The 24589-nt window shown below is 40.4% G+C and overlaps 1 long non-coding RNA gene and 1 pseudogene across 8 annotated transcripts in view; one reads left to right on the top strand and one right to left on the bottom strand.

Moving 5' to 3' along the window:
* The window catches only part of LOC147364379 (uncharacterized), a 259350-nt gene extending 248137 nt beyond the window's left edge, over positions 1–11213 (bottom strand). For 5 of the 7 annotated variants that reach the window (XR_015134428.1, XR_015134427.1, XR_015134430.1 and 2 more), the window contains exon 1: positions 9753–10010. This is a non-coding gene — a long non-coding RNA (uncharacterized LOC147364379). The other 2 variants (XR_015134431.1, XR_015134432.1) reach the window with 2 other exon arrangements.
* LOC147364380 (histone H2B.N pseudogene) lies at positions 5250–8786 on the top strand (annotated as a pseudogene). The gene has a single exon (XR_015134423.1). The product of XR_015134423.1 is annotated as a histone H2B.N pseudogene (transcript).
* Positions 11214–24589: the final 13376 nt, after the last annotated feature.

Genomic DNA, 24589 nt, shown 5'->3' on the forward strand with positions numbered 1-24589 from the left:
GCATATTCAAAAGCAGAGACATTACTTTGCTAACAAAGTTCCGTCTAGTCAAGGCTGTGGTTTATCTAGTGGTTATGTATGGATGTGAGAGTTGGACTATGAAGAAAGCTGAGTGCCAAAGAATTGATATTTTTAAACTGTGGTGTTGGAGAAGACTCTTGAGAGTCCCTTGGACTGCAAGAAGATCCAACCAGTCCATTCTAAAGGAGATCCATCCTAGGTGTTCATTAGAAGGACTGATGCTGCAACTCCAGTACTTTGGTCACGTCATGTGAAGAGTTGACTCATTGGAAAAGACTCTGATGCTGGGAGGGATTGGGGGCAGGAGGAGAAGGGGAAGACAGAGGATGAGATGGCTGGATGGCATCACTGACTCTATGGACGTGAGTTTGAGTGAAGTCTGGGAGTTGGTGTTGGACAGGGAGGCCTGGCGTGCTGCGATTATGGGGCCACAAAGAGTCGAACACGACTGAGGGAATGAACTAAGAACTACACCAGAAAATAATTGAGAATCAACTATACTTCAATAAAAAGTAAAAAATATATATTTCAGATGTCAAAAAAAGAAGACATGGTATGTGTCCGTGTGTGTAACACAATGGAATAGTATTCAGCCATGAGAAAAATGAAAATGCTCTAAATTTGGACAACATGAACCTTGAGAACATTATGCTAAGTGAGATAAGTTGGACAGAAAATGGCAAATACTATATGATACTCCATATATAGTATCTAAAACACAGACCTAAAAACCACAGAGTGGAATGGTGATTCCTGGGGGCAGAAGCAGGAATAAGAGAAATGTTGTTAACGACACATTCTTGCATACAGTAGATAAACATATCCTGGAGGTTTAATATGCAGTTTAGTGATTGGATTCCATGATATCTCAGTTGGTAAAGAATCTACCTGCGATGTGGAAGACCTGGGTTTGATCCCTGGGTTGGGAAGATCCACTGGAGAAGGGTAAGGTTACCCACTCCTGTATTCTGGCCTAGAGAATTCCATGGACTATCATAAAGAGTCGGACATGACTGAGCGACTTTCACTTTCTTGCTTTTTTTTTTAAGTATTATAGATATCAAAGCTATATTATTAATATTAAACTTGCTAAGAGACTAGTTCTGAATTGTTCCCACTACTGCTAGAAAGGATAATTATGTGATATATTAGAGGTCTTCATTAATGCCACAATGGCAATCACATTGCAATAGTAAATGTATCAAGTTAATGTGTTGATTTCCTTAAACTTGATTTCCAATTATTATCTCTATAAAAATACCCTAAAATAGTTTTATTACGTACACATACGCACATACGTACACATACAGTTGTCCCTTGGTATCTGCGGGTGATTGTTTCCGGACTCCCCTAAGGACACCAAAATGTGAAGATACTCCAGTCCCTTATATAAAATGGTATATTATTTGCATGTAACATATATACATCCTCCCATGTGCCTTGAACCATCTTTAGATTATTCATATTACCTAATACACTGTAAATGCCATGTAAATAGTTGACAGCACATGGCAAATCAAGTTTTGTTCTTTGGAAATTTCTGAAAAATTTTTTTTTAATATTTCTAAGCCATGATTCGTTGAATCCATGCATGTGGAACCCATGGATATGAAGGATCAACTGTACATGTGTGTATACACACCACACATATATATAGCATATATATGTATGTATGTTTCTAATTATAATAGTTAAATTTTGCATAGTGATTAGATTTTTCTTTTTTTATTTTGCCTTCTATGAGTTTGGAGGTTGTATTTTTCCATATCTATTCTTTTAGTAATTACCATAGATATTCTAACATGGATACTTTAAAAGTCTAATGTTAACCATTATTTTTAAATTCTTTTCAAATGAAAAGACATCAGAATATTTCAGATCAAATCCATCTTCTCTCATTTAGAGGCTATCAAGGTCTAGTATTTGGGCTTTTTTTTGACAAAATATTTTATATAGTCAATATTGGCTTAGATTTGTCTATATATTTATACGTCTTTGCTCACCATTCTTTTCTGTATCTATGTCTTTCTATTTCGTATTACCACTACTTAAAACTCATTATTGAGAATCACCATTAATAAGAATCTGTTGGTGGTAAATTCTATTATCTTTTAGCCTGGATATGATATTTTTTCCTTCCTATTGTTGAAAGGTAATCTCACCACACATTCCATGTAAGTTGATAGTTATTTTTTCTTAGCATTTTAAAGTATCACTCATTGTCTTCTGCTTTTCATTATTGTAGGGAAAAAATCAATCAAGCTATTTACAGTGCCTTTGTAGAAACATTTTAACTTTCTAGCTGCTTTACAGTTCTGCCTTGTTTTACAGTTTCACTATGCATACATATTGCCTGGAATTTTTTTGATTTCCTAAATCTGAGGATCAGTTGTTTATTTTAAACTTTTGGGTATCTCTTGAACTCTTTCTTCTAATATGTTCTCTTTATTATGTCCCTATGAAACTCTAATTAGACATCTGTTAGAACTTCTTACTCTATCCTTCCTGTCTCTTAATCCTGCTTTGTATTCCCTCCTCTCAAAACTGTACTGCATTATGCATAATTCATTCATATCTGTATTGCATTCCACTGATTTTTCCCCCTCCGTCATGTTCAATCAGTTACCCCATCCAGTGAATTTTTTATTTCAGTGATTGTTTTTATTTCTGAAAATTATTTTTAGTCTTTTCAAACTGTTGTGTTGCTTTTTATAATTTTGTGTTCCTTGCTTATATTTTTAGACTTCTCTTTTGTTTCTTTAGATATGTTAAACCTGCCTTTCATATACTCTTTGATAATATCTGAATTCTTTGCAATACTGATTCTGCTGTTGGTTGTTTCCGGTTGGCAATTCCTTATGATATGTTATGATATTTGACTGTAAATATATGTTCCTTAGAACTTTATTTGTAGGGATTATCTGAGAAGTGGTTTAAAGTTGGGTCTCTTCAGATAGGAGTTGTCTTTGCTTCTGATGTTGGCTGGGATACCAGCATCCTGCAAACGACTTCTATTTTTCAGCTTGACCATGATCCTATGGGAAAACTGACTTGTGGTTATACATTCTCAAGGGAGATTGATTTACCCTACCTTGCTGTCTGTGTGTGTGTGTGTTTTTTCCTGCACAGTGAATTTGTTTCTCATGTACTCTTATACTGAGAATGTTGCCCTTTGGTTTCCCAGCTTAATGCTGGAGTCTTCCATTAGATTTTCCTCCTTCGGTGTGCCTTAGGGTTTATTTCCTGTACCTCATGCAGGGCGACCCTGAGCAGCTATTAAATCAGAAATTCAAAGTTACCAGGATTTGGCAAATGCCATTAGAGCAAATGCCGGACTATACTTTGGCTTACCTAAGAATAATTGCCTCTTTCACATGTTTTGGGTATCTCAAGATTCATCAAAACAAAAAACAATACTTACCATTTTTATTGTTTTCAATGGGAGAGTTATGGAGAAAATTCCATTCACCATATTGCCAGAATCAGAAGCTAAATTAGATTTTTAAAAATCTCTCAACATATCAAAAGTATTTCAAATAATATTTGTAATGATTATTGTAATAGCAAATAGAGATTCTTAGCTGTTTCATGATTTTTAATATTATTTTTAAAGATCAATGCTATAAATACATTTAAAATAACATTTTCTGTATATTTGAAATTATTTTCATAGGCTATATCCCCAGTGTAGTATTGCTGGAATAAAGGGATGAATATTTTGAGGTTGTTGCTATACTTCACAGAAGTGCTTTTCAAAGGCATTGTATCAATTTACATTTTCATTAATTAAAATGAGAGGCCTCTATATCCTCATTGTTTGGTGTTACTGTTAATATTTTATACTTGCCAATTTGATAAGGGACTTTTCTTTAAAAGCAAAAGCATGTCTTTTTGCCTTAAAATCAGTTTGTGATAAAATTTTTAGAATTTTTAAAAGTTTATTTGTTCTATGTTTACATATTCATACATATAGTCCTATTTATTATTGGAAGTAGATACAGAACAGCAAACCTCTGGAGATGGGAGGTAAAAAAATAAATATTTGTCAACTCTGGAAATCTTGGTTCTTATCGCTTTCTTTAGTGTCCCCTCATCTCTTCCCTCTGACATACAGGGAAATGTTTTTTAAACATGTAATAGCTTCCCTGGTGGCTCAAACAGTAAAGAATCTGCCTGCAAGGCAAGAAACCCAGGTTTGATACCTGGGCCAGGAAGATCCCCTAAAGAAGAAAATGACAACCCACTCCAGTATCTTTGCCAGGAAGAATTCCATGGACAGAGGAGCCTCCCGGGCACAGTCCATGGGGTCTCAAAGAGTCAGGCAGGACTGAACGATTAACACTTTCACTTTCATAACCTGCCTTAGGAATGCCTTTTGCTGCAGCTGCCCAGAGGCCACCCAGTGTCCCCATATAAATGCCAGTGGACTCCTCCCTTTAATCTATATTCTCAGAATAAACCAGCTCATTTATGGTCACTAGTTTTTTCCAGATTAACAACGGCAACAAAAAAGCTAAAAAGATGTAAGAAACAACACATATCTTAAAAACACGAAAACTATTTCTCCTTGGGATTTTTCTTTTGTATGTAAGGTCAAATAATTAGTGAATACACAAAATATTCGTGCATATAAGATGACAGAGAAGGAAGATAGTCCAATCAATATTCCGAAAATTTTTTTCAGAGAATGAAAAAATACTTTTCCTACTTAGAATGATTTTTATTTGCAGACAGTACAATACATCCCCCTTTGAAGGCAAGTTTTCTGTGGCAGTAGACAAAGGAGTGGGTTGCCTCTGTGCCATTTTATAGCCTCAGCATTGATAGCCTCAGCTTCCTGAGGACCCACTTTCTCTCAGCATCAACCTGAACCTGTCTCCCCACAGCCTCAAAGCTTTGTTTCTGTCAGGCGCCTCTTGCCCCCCATCCCCCCAGGTGACTGGTCGCCTCTCAGGCAAAGCCCCTGGAGTCCTGATGGGTGCTCCTCTCTGAGAGCTCTCCAGCAAACCTGCCTGCTGACAGCTTCTCAGCTTTCTTTGTTTCCTGGGAGACTGCTTTCAAATCAGTACCTGCCTGCCTGGGCTTGCTTGCTTTGTGTCCCAAGTGGGAGAGGCAGGATTTTCAGGGACTGTAACACACAAGGCTGCAACGCATGCAGAACGGGCCACCAAGTCTCCTAGCAGTGCTCTTGTAATAATTACTTTCTCTTTAAATTCATTTTACAATATCCTAAAGGTTGTTCTATTAAGATCCTATCTGACAGATTGAAAACAAAACAAAACAAAACAATTAGCCAGTCATCCTGTTTTTAAAGGTCAGATTTGACCGATTTTACCCAGAAGGATATCTGCACATCTTTGGAAGGAAAACTGTTTGTAGTTTGAGTTTGTAAACGGTCGATTTATTTTCTGACAGCCTGTTGCTCCCTCTCCGCAGCCGTTGGCTGCCTTTTGGTTTTTCTAACTTGTTTCAGTTCGGGAGGAAAGGGATGATGAGTTCAATTCACTTCATCTGAGACTATGAGCATTATTTAACAACTCCAGACAGCAGGGAGGGCAAACTCAGCTGCTCCCTCAGGTCTGGGTTCATCTTGCGGTGATGTGATTTGCTGTGTTGGTTTGGGTCCATGATGTTGAGACTGGACAACTGAGGGTGACAGCCAGGCCTAGTCACAGGGATGCTGGCTTAATTCTCAACCCCAGACACTTTGGCCTTTCTATTCCCAACTCCTTTCCGCATAGTCACAACCAATCAAATGTCTTAAAAAAAAAAAAGAGAGAGAGAGAGAGGAATAGAGGTTTGTTTCCTAAGAAACCAGAGACCATGGAAGAAGGTAACAGATTTCTGACATGCTTTCAAACATGCTTCCTGTGGGATATGCCATACAACACTCCAGGTAGTCAGAAACCATGAGCAAAGGGCTTTTACCCGGCAGAGCTGAGCTGAAATTTCAACTCTGCTACCTTTTTGCTTTGTGACTTTGGGCGCATTTCTCTATCTATAAAATGAGGTGTGCCTACTGGGTTCCCTGTCACTTTCCCATCTAGAAAAGTATGTGTGCACTAAATCCCTTCAGTGGTGTCTGACTCATGATCCTATGGAGTGTAGCCAGGCTCCTCTGTCTATGGGATTCTTCAGGCAAGAATACTGGAGTGAGTTACCATGACCTCCTCTATGACATCTTCCCAACCCAGGGATCTTTTATGTGTCCTGCATTGGCAGGTGGGTTCTTTACCAGTAGTGCGATCTGCGAAGCCCCAGACAAGTATGGGCATTAGTATATATGCTAGAGAATTAAAGTCTTAGGAATGTCTAATGCCAAGAACACTTTAAGATACTTTCTCTTGTAAAGGTCATTAGAATACTAATTAGCCATTTTCAAAGTGCTTCTTAGGCATTTGGAGAAACTTTTAGTTAAAACTTTTTTTTTTTTTGGTGTTAATAAAAAAGCCTTGGGGCAGGAGTGGGGAAAGCCTTGAGGTTATAGATTCTATTTTTTAAGTTTTTTTTTTTTTTGACATGAACCATTTAAGTCTTTATTGAATTTGCTACAATATTGTTTCCGTTTTGTGTTTTGGTTTTTTGGCCACTAGGCATGTGGGATCTTAGCTCCTTAACCAGGGATCAAACCTGCATCCCCTGCATTGGAAGGTAAGTCTTAACCACTAGTCTGCCAGAGAAGTCCCTCTTTCTATTTTTTCAGAGCAATAAAAAGTCCAATTAGAATATTTTGATGCAAAGTGATCTAAGTTCAAACTCAAGGAAGTTTAAGAGGGAAAGGTGACTTAGAAAAAGAATTTGCTTCTAAGAAGTCAAAGGCAAGTGTGCATATTTTAGGGAAATATTGACCAAAACTGCCCATTGAGGTCAGGTACAATATCTTCTTGTATGAGTTATCTTACATCAGAAGGTCCTGGTAAGGAATGAGGAACTAACAAGTTAACACCAACCAGAAAAATCGGGAGAGGTCAAAAGGAGCAAGAGACACCAGTACTTACGTCATGTAAATCTCCCCAAATCCTTCTCGATGGAATCCATCTTGGCTGAGATATGCACACACAACCAGAAAGGACCCTAAGTCAGAATGACTGGCCAGAGACAACTAACCCCATCACCATAAAACCTGAGACTGTGAGCCATATGGCAGAGAAGTCTTGATGGGTTCCCTCACCCTGCTGTGCCCTGCCTGGGTGCTGCTTCCCAATAAAGCCTCTTGTTTTGTCCGTGCATATGTCTCCTTGGATAATTCATTTCCAAGTGTTAGACAACAGCCTACTCCTTGGACAGTTCATTTCTGGGTGTTAGACAAGATCTCATCCCACTTCCTGCGACACACACACACACACACACAAATATTTGTTGTTCTTTAGTCACTCAGTCCAACTCTTTGCGACCCCATGAACTGTAGCCTGCCCCCGCCCCCCTACCCCGCTCCAGGCTCCTCTGTCCATGGGATTTCCCAGGAAAGAATACTGGATTGGGTTGCCATTTTATTCTCCAGATATATACATACATACATACATATATACATATATATCTATGTATATATATGTATATATCTGTGTACATGCACATATGTGTGTATATATCCCTTCATGATTCCAATTTATTTTTTTTTAAGTATTTAATTTTAATTGTCCCAAAATTACAAAATCCTGTTTCTATTTCTGTCTCCCTAGAGTCTAGCCTCAACATTAGAGCTAACATCTTTCAAAAATATTGTCCGTTCATATCACTGTCTTGATTAAAATCCTTCAAGAATTTCTAACCCATTCCAAATAAAAATCATGTCTTTATGTGCATGTACATACTTAATGCTTAGTTGCTCAGTCATGTCTCACTCTTTGTGACCCTATGGACTGTAGCCCCCCAGGCTCTTCTGTCCATGGGATTCTCTAAGCAAGAATACTGGAGTAGTTGCCATTTCCTATTCAAGGTGATTTTTCTGACCCAGGGGTCGAACCCAGGTCTCCTGAATTGTAGTTGGATTCTTTACCCTCTGAGCCACCAGGGAGGCCCGAATGTCTTTACAATGACCTTCAAAACCCTATGTGATCTTGCCCCCTATTAAAAGAGGTAACAAGACAGCCAGTGGTCTGAGCTACCAGCATCAGGATAAGCCTTCCACATGCACTTCATTTGCTTACATGGCCTACAGTTCCCTAAGAGGAAGCTCACAATTTATATCCCAGCCAAAGAGAAGGATGAGTGGGTCTGCTCTGCCACTGGGAAGAAGAGGAGGAAGAAGAAGGAGGCATATTTTAATTACATGGAGAAACTCTTAAAACAAGTCCACCCAGACTTCAGTGGGTGCTCCTGGATCTTGGATGCCCTAAGAGTGCTGGAGGATTGGCAGCTGGAATGGGTTAGCCTGGAAGCGGTCAGATTGTCCCTCTACAACCACAGAAGAGCCATCACCACCAAAGAGATCCTCAAAGCAGTCAAGCAGAGATGCTCTCAGAAGAGCTTGGGAATAAATGAAGTGGATCTCCATGGCTCTGTTGTTGAAATGATTGCACTTGTCCAAAAACAAAAAATTGGGTCTTTTGGAGGGTTGAGTTGAAAGACAAAGTGTCTGAAAAGTACCCACTGAAGCAGGGGTCTTGGTATGACACACTTGGTCTTTGATCTTGTGTTTTTAGCCCCTGATTTAAGCTGTGGAAAAAAAATAAATAAAGGAAAGGCACTTGCAAAAAAAAAAAAAAAAGAGGTAACAATAAAAAATTATCTTTTACTGTTCCCTATACTTAGATCAATTCCTAGGCTCCTAGCCCCCAGACCTGCATAACTCTTTCCTTTTTCTCCTTCCTGTTGCCTTTATAGTAAAGCTGTCTCTTACCATGTGCTTCCCATTTCAGATACAGCTTAGGGAATAAATAACATCTCTTATCACACCAGCTGAAGCCCACCCTCCTCCAACTAGCAATTCTCCTTCCAGGTTTCATATATCCATATAACTTTTATCACCTTCTAATACAACACATAATAACGCATCTGTTTTTTTATTTTGCCTTGCCTAGCAGTAGTAGCAGAAGCTCCCTGAAGGCAGAGATTTGGTTAATTTTGTTAACAAATGATTCCACAGCTCTTAGAACCACACTCAAGCATAGTAGGCACTCGGTATTTGCTGAATTATTAGGGGAGAAAATTTTAAAGCATATGACGGACTTTAGGAGGTGAATTTTTTTCAACCTTGTCAAAATAAATTTTTTGTAAAACTTCAAAGGAAATTTTACTTAAACTTGAAGGAGAAAGAAAGATATAGATTAACAGAGAAAATACAAGCAACATACAAACAGTTGGTTAGTACAAAGAAGGTCTTTGAAATGATGGATGCCTAAGACCAGGTACACTTTTCAATTCAATTTTCACCATATTTGGAAATATGGGGCCTAGAAAGTCCCGCTTCTCAGGTTGTAAGAGACGCTCACTTTAGCTTTTGCCTTCTCTTTTACAGTGAAGAGTTGGGGCAGAAATTGGCAATAGAAATGCTGCTTCCCTTAAAAATACCAAAAAGCCTTCCACACCCTGTGAGTAGAATACAATTTCCAACAACCTGAGTTTACAGTTAATATCACATAGAAACTAATATCACATATAATCACATAGAAGATTAGGAGTACACAACTCTAGATTTTGCCAAGCCCGCGTTTCTGGTTCAAAGGCCACTCAGTCCGCATGTTTTCTCTTTCTCTCTCCCAACTGCCACGTAAATGACCCACATTTCCTACCTCACAGTGTCCCAACTCCCACGTGAGACAGAGTGCTCAACTTGCTGAGGCAGCTTCCAGATTTATGTCCCCGTGTTCCAGGAAATGCTTTAAAAGACACTGCTGCTCCTGACCCTGGTTTCTTCTCCTAAAGAGTAATCTCAGCTCACAAAATAATTAGCTCCTTAGTGCTAATCCAGGTGCGTTTGCAAAAGTACTTTCAGGTTAGGAGAAATAAGGACTTGATTAGGTCTTCATCACTGAGATGTAACACCAGGGAGCTCTTACCTGCTAGTTGCATAGGCATTAAGGAGACCCAAGGCTCCTCAGGTTTGCTCACTAACCTGCTCTTCTTCCCTGCTTTTTAAAAACATGAAAAACCTGTGGCGCTTGCCGAAAACTCTGGAGTCACGGGTTGATTTCCTCCAGAATGTTGTTTACATGACTTTGATTGGGCTTTTGGCACTTCTCCCTTTAATACTTAGCAGTTCTATGGGGTGCAGTCTAAACAGGTTTCAGAATCCCTCTGTATATTTGTGACCAAGACAATTTACTTTGTAATCTAGGCTGCATCTTTCCAGCTCTTCAAATCAGAGACTTGGGTATGATTCCCAGACTCTAAGATATTAAACGAGGAACTGAGAAGACAGAAATGAAGACAAGAGAGGACAAATTTATGTCAATGAAATCCCGTGACAACTAACTTGCATTTAATTTCTTTTTTCCTTGATGAAAGGATTTTTTTAAACTGTTCTGAAAATGCTAATGAGACACATTTCAAGAAATTGACAGTAATGGAAAACTTGAATGCTACAATGATATCTTAAAAGAAAGAAATTATTTCACTCATCTTAATCTTGCTGGAGAGGAGAAGAAAAAAAATGTGAGCAGAGAAATGAGACAGCTGGCAATTGAAGCCTTGGGATTCCTAAACCTTCTCTTTTGTGCTCCCAAATGAACAAGGTTTAAGCTGCCTTCAAGAGAAAGTCAATCTAAAGTCTACGGGTGACTTTTCAAAATTAAACCTTAGGGGGCTTTTAAAACTACAAGCTTCAGCTCACCAAGGTCACTTTCTAAAGTGAAAATTCTTTTTAGGGTAATGATTGTGGGGGTAAGAAGAGGAAGGAGCTGGGATGGCATGGTTAGGTTTGAGTTATAAGCCACATCATAGAACCTTAAGCTGTACAAACACTGTACCATCTTCCTGAGCAGATCATAGGGAGGGGTACTGCCTAGCTGGATGCTAGGCCCCCTGTGGATTTCTTTTGCATATCATGTGGTAAAAGCACACACACCTGTTCATTGGTAGTTAATTGGCTGATCTCCATTGGAAGTTGGAACTCTGGTCTCTGGGGAGATTGCATTGCTCGGGGATACTGGCAGCTAGAGGAAAGTTCAGCTGTCTCCAGGATTCCTGGAAAATAGCCTAGATTTATGTTGAAGTCCTTTACACTCGCTGCTGATGGTTTTTTGTCTTTTTATTTTCCTTTTAAGTCTTTACACACACTCTTTGCTTCCAGGCTCTCGTGCTGTTGTTGTTGTCTATTGTCTCACAAATATGCGTTTTGAATCCCTGGTTACAGCTGTGAGATTCTTAGGGAAAAAGAACAACTTTTAGACCCATTCTATGCTCTGCCTGGAATTGGGAAGGGAGTGTGAGGTAGAACCAGTGGCCCAGGGCTGGACTGGAACCTGAGTGGGCAGCATCAGCTGGCCCTCTGGAACCCGAACAGTGAGTGGAGCTCAGAAACTGGGCAAGCATTTCTGAGGGCTGAGTTGGCAGGGAAGATGTGGAGGAGCTAGGAAGCCCAAGCAAGTTCAAGTTCATAAGCAAATTTAAACTTATAATAAGAACAAGAGAATGGCACAGAGGGCCATATGGAATTCTTCCAGATGTTTGCCACATCTGCCTTTATCTCAGCCTTCTCCCAGGAGGAGGTCCACCTATTATTAAAGACACATACAGAGAGAGAGAGAGGCCTCAAGAGGCTCCTCTCTTGTGTTTCTGTTGATACCAGTATCCCAGATAGTCCTGAGATGTGGGTACCATTACTTCCTTACAGTCATCTAGGGCACATCCCTTAACGTCTGCCTATTTCTACAAATGAAGGGAAAAGCTGGTTGAAATCCAATATTCAAAAAACTAAGATCATGGCATCCAGTCCCATTACTTCATGGCAAATAGGAGAAAAAGTGGAAGCAGTGACATTTTCTTTTCTTGGGCTTCAGAACCACTGTGGACAGTGACTGTGGCCATGAAATTAAAAGACGCTTGCTCCTTGGAAGGAAAGCTATGACAAACCTAGACAGTGCATTAAAAAGCAAAGACATGATTTTGCCAACAAAGTTATGGTTTTTCTAGTAGTCATGTGCAGAAGTGAGAGTTGGGCCATAAAGAAGTGTGAGCACCCAAGAACTGATGCTTTCGAATTGTGGTGCTGGAGAAGACTCTTTGAAAGTCCCTTGGAGTGCAAGAAGATCAAACTAGTCAATCCTAAAGGAAATCAACCCTGAATATTTACTGGAAGGACTGATGCTGAAGCTCCAGTACTTTGGCCACCTGATGTGAAGAGATGACTCAATGGAAAAAACCCTGATGATGGGAAAGATTAAAGGCAAAAGGAGAAGGGAACAGCAAAGGATGAGCATCACCAACTCAATGAACATGAATCTGAGCAAATTCCAGAAGTTAGTGGAGGACAGAGGATCCTGGTGTGCTACAGTACCTGAGGTTGCAGAGAATTGGATGTGCCTTAGCAACTGAACAACAACATTTCTATAAATAAAACAATGAAACAGGAATCAAAATATGGATTCAACAATGTCATTTAAGTTAATGCTGTAGGTATACAAAAAAGATTTGTTTCTTTTCCATTTCACATGCTCAGAATTAGTAATTAATACATACTTATTTAGAAACTATAAGTTGATCTTGAGACTAGAGTCTAGTAGTAGCTGTGGAACCAGTATATTTGGTTTCAAACCCTTAAAAACTAATGCCTTGACTTTGGACAAGACATTTAGATTCTGTGATTCAGATTTCTCAGGATGAGACACTAATAGTAACCACTTGCTAAAGTTATGGTGAGGATGAAATAATGTACGAAAACATTAGAAAGTGGTGATGGTGACAATGAAGGTAGCTTTTCCAACCCTCAGGTTTGCTACTACCTCTCCCTCACCTTCCCCACATATTTGTATTGCTCAGCACTGGATATAGCACATCCCTTCCTCCAAACAATTAAAAGTACTCTATTTTTCATGGAAAAAGAGTGAGAACAGGAAAGAACATTTAAAATAAATGTCATTTGATATTACAAATGACATAGTTTTAACATTACCTGGGGAGATGTTGTCAAGGTAAAAAGCCGACACTCTGTGGAGTGTGGGATTTCTTCCATTAATGGCACCCCACTCCAGCACTCTTGCCTGGAAAATCCCATGGACGGAGAAGCCTGGTGGGCTGCAGTCCATGGGGTCACGAAGAGTCGGACACGACTGAGCGACTTCCCTTTCACTTTTCACTTTCCTGCACTGGAGAAGGAAATGGCAACCCACTCCTGTGTTCTTGCCTTGAGAATCCCAGGGACGGTGGAGCCTGGTGGGCTGCTGTCTATGGGGTTGCACAGAGTCGGAGACGACTGAAGCGACTTAGCAGCAGCAGCAACAGCAGCTTCATGGGGAATAGAAAGAGGAGTGTTGAGGTGGGTGTCGCTGAAACCCTCCCTTTCTGCATCCATAAGAATGAGCCACATGCAACCCAAAATCTTTTGGAAGGAACTTTAAGATCTCAGAATCCCTACTCTGGCTGGGACCTGCCTCTGACACCTTTCAGCAATCTCATGCCTCCTCCAGGGCCCTGACCCTCAGGCATGTGGTCAGAGTTTTGCAGCTCTGCCTTCTAAAGCATCTTCTTTGTGGAGGGAACATTCTGGGAAGGAGTGCTCACCGGCTGAAAATTGCCGTCTGTGATGGCCGTTTTGAGCAGTGCTTTGCATTTACTCCAAGTGTAGCTCTTTCAGCAGCAGTTTACCTGTGGGTTATGGAAGCAGTTTAAATTTCCTTTCTAAGAGCTCTGAGCTGCCAGCTCTGGAGGAGGCTCTTTGATTTTTTAAGTTGGATGACATTCACCAAACCAAATTCACTTTTAAGAACGGAGCAGTAGTACAATCTGAACATTCATGCTGTTCTCAGCAAGGAGTCACCTGTCCAGGGTGATGGAGGGAAAGCCTCATGGGCTGGCAGGAGAGAGTTTGGCCGGCTGATCTCCTTAACATTTTCAAACACAGCTGTCACAGGTCATATAGAATTAGGGTTTAAAAAGGAGGGTGGGTAAAAGTGAGGAATGGGAAATTCCATTTCTGTATGTGCAACTCTTGAAATATAGCTACCATGTTAGGAAAAAAAAAATGTATAGATGAGTCATACATTCTAAAGAATGCTAAATGTGAACACGATTGTTTTCCTCCAAAATGGGAGTTTGAAATTTGTCATCCACAGACCTTTCAGGAAAATATGAAATTTGAGTGTCTTTGTTTCCTTAGGGAAGAAGGTATAAGTTTAAAATATAGACTTTAGACCCAGACTGCCTGGGCTGGACTCCCAGTTCTTCTTCTTACTGGACAAATTACTGAACTTCTTGGAGTCTCATTTTTCCCGTCTGTAAAGGGGATAATAGCAGTACCTACCTCAAGGAGTTGTGAGGATTAATAATGTAACATATGAAACCCTTTTAATAGCACCCTGCATAGAGGTGATACCAAAGCAGTATTTATCATTATTGTTGTTTTCCTTATTATTTTCACTTATGAAAGTGAAAGTCGCTCAGTTGTGTCCAACTCTTTGTGACCCCATGGACTATACAGTCCATGAATTCTCCAGGCCAGAATACTGGAGTGGAGATTCTCCAGGGGATCTTCCCAACCCAGGGATCAAACCCAGGTCTCCTGCATTGCAGGTGGATTCTTTACCAGCTGAGCCACAAGGGAAGCCCAAGAATACTGGAGTGGGTACCCTATCCCTTCTCCAGGGGATCTTCCCGACCCAGGAATCCTGCATTGCAGGTGGATACTTTACCAACTGAGCTACGAGGGAAGCCCACTTTCACTTATAACTGGAGCCACCTGAAGATCAGATTCGCTGCTCTACAGCTTGATGAAACAAAATGTCAATGATGAATTTAGGTAACATTCCAATTAGTAGTTTAACAAACGAGAGGGCAGTAGTGATGAGGCAAAAACTATCACACCCCACTCTTACATGGTGATTTACAGTTTACAAAATTTTCCTGTATAGATTTCCCTCAGATTGATCCCCACAGTCACCATGAGATTGAAAGCATCACCCCATTTTACAGATGAGCTTATCTGACTCAGGGAGAGTATGTGATTTGCCCAAGGTTGTGCAGTGAGTTAACTGCAAACTCCAGGTCTGTCCCATGTCCTATGCTTATGTGCTTCCCTTTACGTTATGCTGCCTGCCATATGCAAGAGATAGACATTTTTATAATTAGACTATTGGCTGCATATTATATATAGTGTAACAATTCATCAAGGAAAAGCTGAAGGATATAAAAAAAACAATAACACAGGTCCCTGAAGCAGTATCAGTGGACCTGTACGTGACTACCAGTCAATCACTGCTCAGCTTTGCTCTCCAATCGCTCATTAGCTATAGATTCCACAGGATGCTCCATGCTGAGCCAACTGAACATGAATTGCTGTTTGGAGAGCTTTTGGAAATATATGCTCAGAGACAGCATTCGAAAAATTCATCAAAAATGGGAGACGAGATGACAAACTGCAAATTCAAAGGGCTTATTTATGTCCTTATAACCTAAGTACATGGCAATATATTGGGCCTTGAACAGATTGCCTTGGCCCAGCCCCCAACTTGACTTTCGGGGTCATTTTGGAACTCTGCCACTACCTGAAGGATTTATTCACTGCTCCCCCAAACCCCACCAATTATCCTCTTTGCTATTTTGCCTGTGTTTAGTTCACCAGGATATATTCTCCAGGCCATTGACTAAAGGCTACTCATCTTTCAGACCCATCTCAAATTTTACCTCCCCAGGTAGAGTCCACATTTATACACTTGCTTTCAAGCTCCTGGAGAAATGATTTTCTAAATTACTTAATTTGCCTTCAGCTTTAACTGCTGTACATTTTCTTTTCATATACATGAACCTATCTTTCCCACAGAGCCATTTTTTCTTGAGGGCCAGAAACACATTCTTTTATTTCTTCATATGCCTCAAAGAACCTCAACTCATGCCCTGTAGCTACTATAAGCACAGCAGACACTCAGTTATCAATTGATTACAGTAAAGATTGATTTAAACATACATATCAGCTATGTGACTGATTAAACGGGAAAAAAAACAAGGCAATGCATAAACCAGGAAAAAAAATAATTTTTAAAAAAATTTGAAAGCGCCTATAATGGATAGTATTTTTCCTCCCAAATTTCACTGCTTCTCCTGTCACCCAAGATATGAATCTTGGCTCTTTTTTGAAGACCTATAGTTTTCCCATCGGAGGTTCATGTAGTTGGTAGAAGAAGGAAGCAGCCCATAGAGAACCCTGGGTCCTCAAAAAGAGGAATTGACAGAGGATGAGCTAGGAGTGGAAGGGAGGTGAGCTGAATTCTCAGTAATGAAGGAAAAGTGGGCTGTCCTTTGTGCTGGGTGGGCGGAATCTTTGCCTACCTGGGGTACTGGAGTACTGATGTGAAGCCTCTGACAGGGCAAAACACACCCGCAGAACTGTATCAGGGATTTCAGGTTATTGAAATTGGTTTATCCTTCTTTTCTTAAATTAGCTGGTATCACTTCATGGTTCTATTTCCTAAGCCTCAGTTTCTGCTTAGCTGGACCATTGCGTGTGTGTGTGTGTGTGTGTTTGCATGTGTGCACATGTATGTTGTTCTTGTTATTGTTAAGTCGCTAAGTTGTGTCCAACTCTTTTGCAACCTATGTATTTTAGCCTGCCAGGCTCCTCTGTCCATGGGATTTCTTAAGCAAGAATACTGAACTGGGTTGCCCTTAGCTTATCCAGGGGATCTTTCTGACCAGGATCTTTTTGATCCAGGGGATCAAAACTGTGTCTCCTGCATTCGCAGGCATCACTGGTCTACCCCAGAGAAGCCTGTGCATGTTCGTACAATGCCATAATTTTAATTGGCATATATATATACCTCTCAGAAGTTCACTGCTGAAAGCCATTTCTGTCAATGAGAACATATGTGTAGGTGGTTGTGCAGTGGCAGTGGTGATAGCACAGACTGGTATTTAAAATACGAAACCTCTGGCAACAAGAAGAAAATATTACTTCAGAGTTGTTTACTTACAGCAAAGTTGAAAAGCCAAAAAAAGTAGCAGCAGAACTAGCACACCTCAGCAGTTCTCTTGCTACAGACTGTTTGCACACTGTGGGTCACAAGCTGTTAGTGACTCATACAATCAATTAGAGGCCTACATTAGATCTAAGGACATAAATATAATAGCATATTCATTTGAAAGATATTAAAATAAAACAGAATGTCAAAATATGTTACATGCTGTAAGAGTATGATTTAGTGAATGTTTGGTTGTATAAAAGTATGTTCTGATTCATGATTTTTAAAAATGTATTACTTATTGTGGGTCATAGTCAAAAAAGCTTAAAACTCACTGCCCTAAAGTGTTATGAAGCTTTCCTTGATTTAATTGGGAAATCTATAATGAAGGATATGCTTTAAAGGGTTGTTAATGCTACTTCTATCTTGTAGAAAAAAAATTGTTAAAGAAATAATAACTACTAAACAAAAGAGAAAGAGCTTCCCTTTCAGAAGAAAGAAGCATGAGCCAAGGCAATGTCCTGAGTAGCTATAGATAATTTGGGGAAGAAAATCAAATAATAAGAAATTTTCTTATGAGGTCTAGCCATTACACAGTTGCTTATAATAGCAAACTATTGAAAACAGCTTTAATAGCCCACTAATAGAGGCTTGATTAACAAATTAGAGTACATATTTATAATCAGACATATCCAACTATTACACTTGAAGCTAAGGATCTACATTTACTTGCTTGGAAAGAAGAGTGTGACATGTTGAGTTAAAAAAAATCAGGTTACAAATATAGTACAGTAGAGGACAATCTGTTCACATATAGTTATATGATTGTGTATGTTTATTTGTGAAAAAATACATAACTGGTAAGTCAAAATATTAAAGTTATTTATCTTTTAAGGTGGAGTTTCAATGTGTTTTTTGGTTCTTTTGTTTCTGTTTAAATTTAAGAAGTATCAATTTTATAACTATACATACATATATGTATATATTATGCAAAAGAAGAATGTTATAATGAAGAATATGTAATGTGCAATAGGAGCAAACAGAGGTGATGCTGCTGGAAAAGGACCAGGGAAGAGGGATCTCAGGAACTGTGTCTTGAAGGAGGAGTTATGTTCCTTAGGGCTAATGAAGAAGTGTAACCCAGGTGGGAGCAACTGCACAAACAAGCAAGTGGAGGCCTGAGAGAGCATGACGTCGTCAGTGAGTATCGTTGTCAGGGATTCAGAGGTCGATATTCAAGGATAGACAAAAGGCAGAGTCGTATGCGAAGAGAAGGCACTTGGATTACTCTGAGGTTGGTGGAAAACTTCAGAAAGATGGGAAGCAGAGTAGTGCCAAGCCAATGGTGTTGATGTCCCAGCCTTTCCCCACCACCACTGCTGTCTTCTACCTGCCCAGAGGCTTCTTATGAAAGCATCTGCAACTCTCAGCCCTGGAGCCTTGCCTGGCTGCAGGAGTGTGACTGGCCCAGGGAATTATCTCCGGGGAGCAGCCCTCAGCTGAAGATGAAGACACACATCTGTGGTTAAATACTCTAGCTTTCTTGTGCATTGGGTAAAATGACTCAAATGTTTTCCATATGGCCTCCCAGATACTCTAGTGCAATGGTGCCCTGGTGACGTGGCAGCGATTGCGACTTAAGGCACCCCTTTTGGCTCTCTTGATTTCTCTAGCTCATGATCATAGTCTCATCCTGATACTTTCTGGAATCACCTCTCTAATGAAATATTCCTACTCAAATGTATCACTCAGAGTTGGCTTCTGGAGGACTACAATTTAAAGCACCAGCTTGTGTTGTCTTAATCTCTTTCTATATGAACATTGAAATAGCTAGTGGCTGTCTCTGTGTGGTGAAATTTTAAGTGGCTTTTTCTCTGTCAACTTAAGTCTTTGTTTTTTTTTTTTTTTTTAATGTCAACAATTTACTTTTATTACTCTTGTAACAGTGAAACCAAGAATTATTTTTTAAAAGGAAACATTTATTTGATAGTATGGAATTCATTGAGGTGGCTACTGAAATAACTCAGGTGAGGGACAATGAACTTAAAAACTTGCACCATGGAAGTAGGACTAGAGACGAAAAGTTTTATTTGAGCCTTCTAGAGACGAAAAGTGGGAGGAAGAGCCAAAAGGGGTCAAGAAGCCACATACTTTGAGGAAAGTTTATCAACTACTGATAATACAAAGGAAGAAAGATGTTAATGGAGAAGGATAATTTCGGTTTGGACACACTGAGTTAGAATTCTTTTAAATGATTCAGGTGGAGACATCGCCTAGAAATTAGAAATATGAGTCAGGATAGAAAGTTGAATGAGAGACATAGAATTGGGGGTTGTAGGTGTGTATGAGATAGAACATTCACTGATGTATTTAAGATTATTTTGAGAATGTTCACAGAGTGAGAAAGATGCAAGATGAGCATGCCACCCTGGGGATATCTGTTTATATTCTGGGGAAAAGATGAGGAACCACAGCAGAATATTGAGAAGAAGTGGTCAGAGCTGTAGGAAAAGGAGCCAAGTGACAGAAGCAGCATGAAACTTAAAGGAGACATGGGAACATTCTTCTCAGTCACATGGTTTAGCAAGGGTGAATGCAGAGGGACTGAACTGCCCTAAGTCACCTACTCTTGTCTTCTCCTTCCCCATCAGCACTGGCTTGATCTGTTTATGCACAGGCATGGTCCCTCTTGGTTCATATTACTTGTGTAATTCCAAGAGCAAAACAAAGCATTTTAATAGAATTATTTCCAGGCCACCATTTTTAAAAGATATTTTTTCCTTATTACTGAAAAATAATCACAACAAGCATGCTTGAACTTCATATCGTCTTTAGATAGTGTTAGAGTAATTGAACAAGGAGGCCAATGTGCTGTGGTGGTCCCAATGTCTTGAGAGCCTGCCTAAGCAAACCTAAGGCAGAGTCAGTGCACTGACGAACACAGGCACAAAGGGTCAACTAGGCGTTCCCAGCTGAGAAAACTGCTTAAGCAATAGTCAACCAAGTTAGTTCCTTGCTCTGCTTCCACATCTTTTCTGTAAAAACCTACCCCCAACTTCTTTCAATGAAGCACTCTTCATAACCATTTTTGGCTTGGTGCTGCACCATTTGAATTGGTATATACTCAAATGAAGGGTTTTCCTGCTGGCTCAGTGGTGAAGAATCCACCTGCAATGCAGGAGATGCAGGAGACTCAGGTTCCCTTCGTCAGGAAGATCCCCTGGAGGAGGGCATGGCAACCCACTCCAGTATTTTTGCCTGGAGAATCCCATGGACAGAAGAGTGTGGTGGGCCACCATCCATAATGGTCACACAGAGTTGGACATGACTTCCCAGGTGGAGCTAGTGGTAAAGAACCTGTTTGCCAATATAGGTAGATGTAAGACATGCAGTTTCGATCCTTGGGTCTGGAAGATCCCCTGGAGAAGGGCATGGCAACCCACTCCAGTATTTTTGCCTGGAGAATCCTATGGACAGAGGAGCTGGGCTACAGTCCGCAGGGTCAAAAAGAATCCTGACCCAACCCAAGTGACTTACCACTGGAGCACTGAAGCATCTTAGCATGCATGCATGTACTCACATACTCAAATGAACTCCTGAAAATTTTAACATGCCTCAGTTTATGTTTTAACAATATGATGAGAAATGAATGATAACATCCACTTAAAAGCAAATGAATATTTAATCATTTGTGTTTTTAAAAATCTTGCTTCACAACCCTACGTCAAGATATGCTATGCGTAGTTGCTCAGTCATGTCTGACTCTTTGTGGCCCCATGGACTGTAGCCTGCCAGGCTCCTCTGTCCGTGGGATTCTCCAGGCAAGAATATTGGAGTGGATTGCCATGCCCTTCTCCAGGGGATCTTTCCAACTCAGGGATCAAACCCAGGTGTCCAGCATTGTGGACAAATTCTTTACCAACTAAGCCACTAGGGAAGCCCCAGTGGGTGAATTCAAATGCGTTCATCAACATGAAATGCATCTTTCCAAACCTCTGGGTGGGACTCTTGTCTCATCCCTCAGAGAGTCTCCTGGCTCTACAAATGGCCCCCAGTCTCTAACCCACCAGTATAAGTCCCCCCACTGCGAATTCCCAAACCCTGTGCCCTTCTTATAGGTAATCCCAACCATGGGACTTAAGTACAGTTCATATCAGGAATAAAGGCAACCTCTGGGCCCCCTGGATGGAATACCAGAGACAGAAAGATCTGGCTCATGTCTTTCCCCTTATATAATGTAAAAATTGCTCTTAATATTTTAGGCCTTCCTGTGTGCATGTGCTTAGTCTCTCATTCATCTCTGACTCTTTTGAGACCCCATGGACTGTAGCCCACCAGACATCGTCCTTGGGATTTCCTAGGCAAGGATACTGGAGTGTGTTGCCATCTCCTCCTCCAGGGGACCTTCCCAACCCAAGGATTGAACCTGTGTCTCCTGCATTTCCAGTAATTGTAGGCAGATTCTTTACCACTGAATCATCAAGGAAGCCCTATTCCTGGAGGCATATCTTTAGTCCAACATAGTTTAAAAACTATAAAACCAGAGGAAACAGTTTTGAATTAATATAACTTGAGTGATCTTTTTTTAAAAAAATGGTTTTATCCAGAACATTCAGAAAAATAAATCATTTTTTAAAATTGCAGGGGATCAGGGTTTTCTAAATTTGAAGTTGCTCCTAATGATTTAACTTAGCTGGAGGGAAAATGAAGTCTTTCTGTCAACTGTCAGCTAGAGGAGGTGAAAAAAATAAATAAAAGGATGCACACAGAAAAAACAAGGTCTGATGTTCATGAGAAGTGATGGTCTTTTCCAAAATGAACTTCCAACCGAAATGTGCAAAGTCAACTAGAGGCAATGATTCTAAAAGGTTTTGAAGAAGGCATCAGAGAAGACCAATAGAGATGCAAAATTCAAGCTGTCTATACAAGGAGAGATAAGAAAGCCTTCCTTAGGGATCAATGCAAAGAAATAGAGGAAAACAATAGAATGGGAAAGACTAGAGATCTCTTCAAGAAAATTAGAGATACCAAGGGAACATTTCATGCAAAGATGGGCTCGATAAAGGACAGAAATGGTAGGGACCTAACAGAAGCAGAAGATATTAAGAAGAGGTGACAAGAATGCACAGGAGAACTGTACAAAAAAGATCATCACCACTCAGATAATCATGATGGCATGATCACTCACCTAGAGCCAGATATCCTGGAATGTGAAGTCAAGTGGGCCTTAGAAAGCATCACTACAAACAAAGCTAGTGAAGGTGATGGAATTCCAGTTGAGCTCTTTCAAATCCTGAAAGATGATGCTGTGAAAGTGCTGCACTCAATATGCCAGCAAATTTGGAAAACTCAGCAGTGGCCATAGGACTGGAAAAGGTCAGTTTTCATTCCAGTCCCAAAGAAAGGCAATGCCAAAGAATGCTCAAACTACTGCACAATTGCACTCATCTCACATGCTAGTAAAGTAATGCATAAAATTCTCCAAGCCAGGCTTCAGCAATATGTGAACCGTGAACTTCCAGATGTTCAAGCTGGCTTTAGAAAAGGCAGAGGAACCAGAGATCAAATTGCCAACATCCGCTGGATCATAGAAAAAGCAAGAAAGTTCCAGGAAAACATCTATTTCTGCTTTATTGACTATGCCAAAGCCTTTGACTGTGTGGATCACAACAAACTGTGGAAAATTCTGAAAGAGATGGGAATACCAGACCACCTGACCTGCCTCCTGAGAAACCTGTATGCAGGTCAGGAAGCAACAGTTAGAACTGGACATGGAACAGCAGACTGGTTCCAAATAGGAAAAGGAGTATGTCAAGGCTGTATGTTGTCACCCTGCTTATTTAACTTCTATGCAGAGTACATCATGAGAAATGCGGGGCTGGAAGAAGCACAAGCTGGAATCAAGATTGCCGGCAGAAATATCAATAACCTCAGATATACAGATGATACCACCCTTATGGCAGAAAGTGAAGACAAACTAAAGCTCCTCTTGATGAAAGTGAAAGAGGAGAGTGAAAAAGTTCGCTTAAAGCTCAACATTCAGAAAACTAAGATCATGGCATCCAGTCCCGTCACTTCATGGCAAATGGATGGGGAAACAATGGAAACAGTGGCTGACTTTATTTTTGGGGGCTCCAAAATCACTGCAGATGGTGATTGCAGCCATGAAATTAAAAGACATTTACTCCTTGGAAGGAAAGTTATGACCAACCTAGACAGCATGTTAAAAAGAAGAGACATTACTTTGCCAACACAGGTCCATCTAGTCAAGGGTATGGTTTTTCCAGTGGTCATGTATGGATGTGAGAGTTGGACTATAAAGAAAGCTGAGCGCAGAAGAATTGATGCTTTTGAACTGTGGTCTTGGAGAAGACTCTTGTGAGTCACTTGGACTGCAAGGAGATCCAACCAGTACATCCTAAAGGAGACTAGTCCTGGGTGTTCATTGGAAGGACTGATATTGAAGCTGAAACTCCAATACTTTGGCCACCTGATATGAAGTGCTGACTCATCTGAAAAGACCCTGATGCTAGGAAAGATTGAAGGTGGGAGGAGAAGGGGATGACAGAGGATGAGATGGTTGGATGGCATCACCGACTCAATGGACATGGGTTTGGGTGAACTCCGGGACTTGGTGATGGACAGGAAGGCCTGGCATGCTGTGGCTTATGGGGTCGCAAAGAGTCACACACGACTGAGCAACTGAACTAAACTGATACAGCTACAGCCCAGCAGAGATCTGGAGTGAAGAGAAACTATTTCCTCAGGACTTCAATGACTGTCTGTCTGGAAGTTAAAAAAAAAAAAGAGAGAAATTACAAGTAGGCAGGAGAAATAGAGACAGCCCAATCTGGTAGATGGTTTGAGTTCCAGCCAGAGAAAGTTCAGCTAACTGCATCTTCCTTGTTCACATCCACAGAAGCCTCTCGCTTGCCCCTCACACCCACTTTTACTTTCTTCCTCAGATAACTCGTCCTCAGACAGGGCCACCTACCACTTCTTGGTTCATGAAGCTAGAGGTTTTCTAAGGAATTCCCTTTCAGAGCAGACAGTGCATAAAATGGATTAAAAAAAAAAATGTACCACTCTCCTCGATCTTCCTTTTTATATGTTAGAAATAAACATACTGTTCCTTTTCTTTTTGAGGATTTTATTATGAAACACTGCAGAAAAACAGTCTAGGGAGTAACAAAAATAACCAAGGTTAATCTTCAGGAAATCCTCAAATCGTTGCAGTCTCTGTTCCTGTTCTGAGGTAGCCAGCTTTGGGCCATCTGATAATGTGCTCAATTTTGCTCTAAGAATTAGTCCCATTAAACCCTACCTGCTAGACAGATGGTTCCCATCCAGGGCTCTGCATTGTTGCCACTGCTGATTAACTCTCATGTCCACCAGGAAGGTGGCCTTACCTGTTGTTTATTAGCTGTTTGAGACTTTAGGCGTGTTCTGGGGTAGAATCAGAGATTACAGCACTGTTTGGAATGTGAAGACAGCCCAAAGGAAGAGGTCGGAAACCAATC

The sequence above is a fragment of the Bos grunniens genome, chromosome 10 (genome assembly GCF_055505025.1).
Source record: "Bos grunniens cultivar Pamir isolate PY7600 chromosome 10, Bosgru_T2T1.0, whole genome shotgun sequence".
In the NCBI taxonomy this organism is placed as follows: Eukaryota; Metazoa; Chordata; class Mammalia; order Artiodactyla; family Bovidae; genus Bos; species Bos grunniens.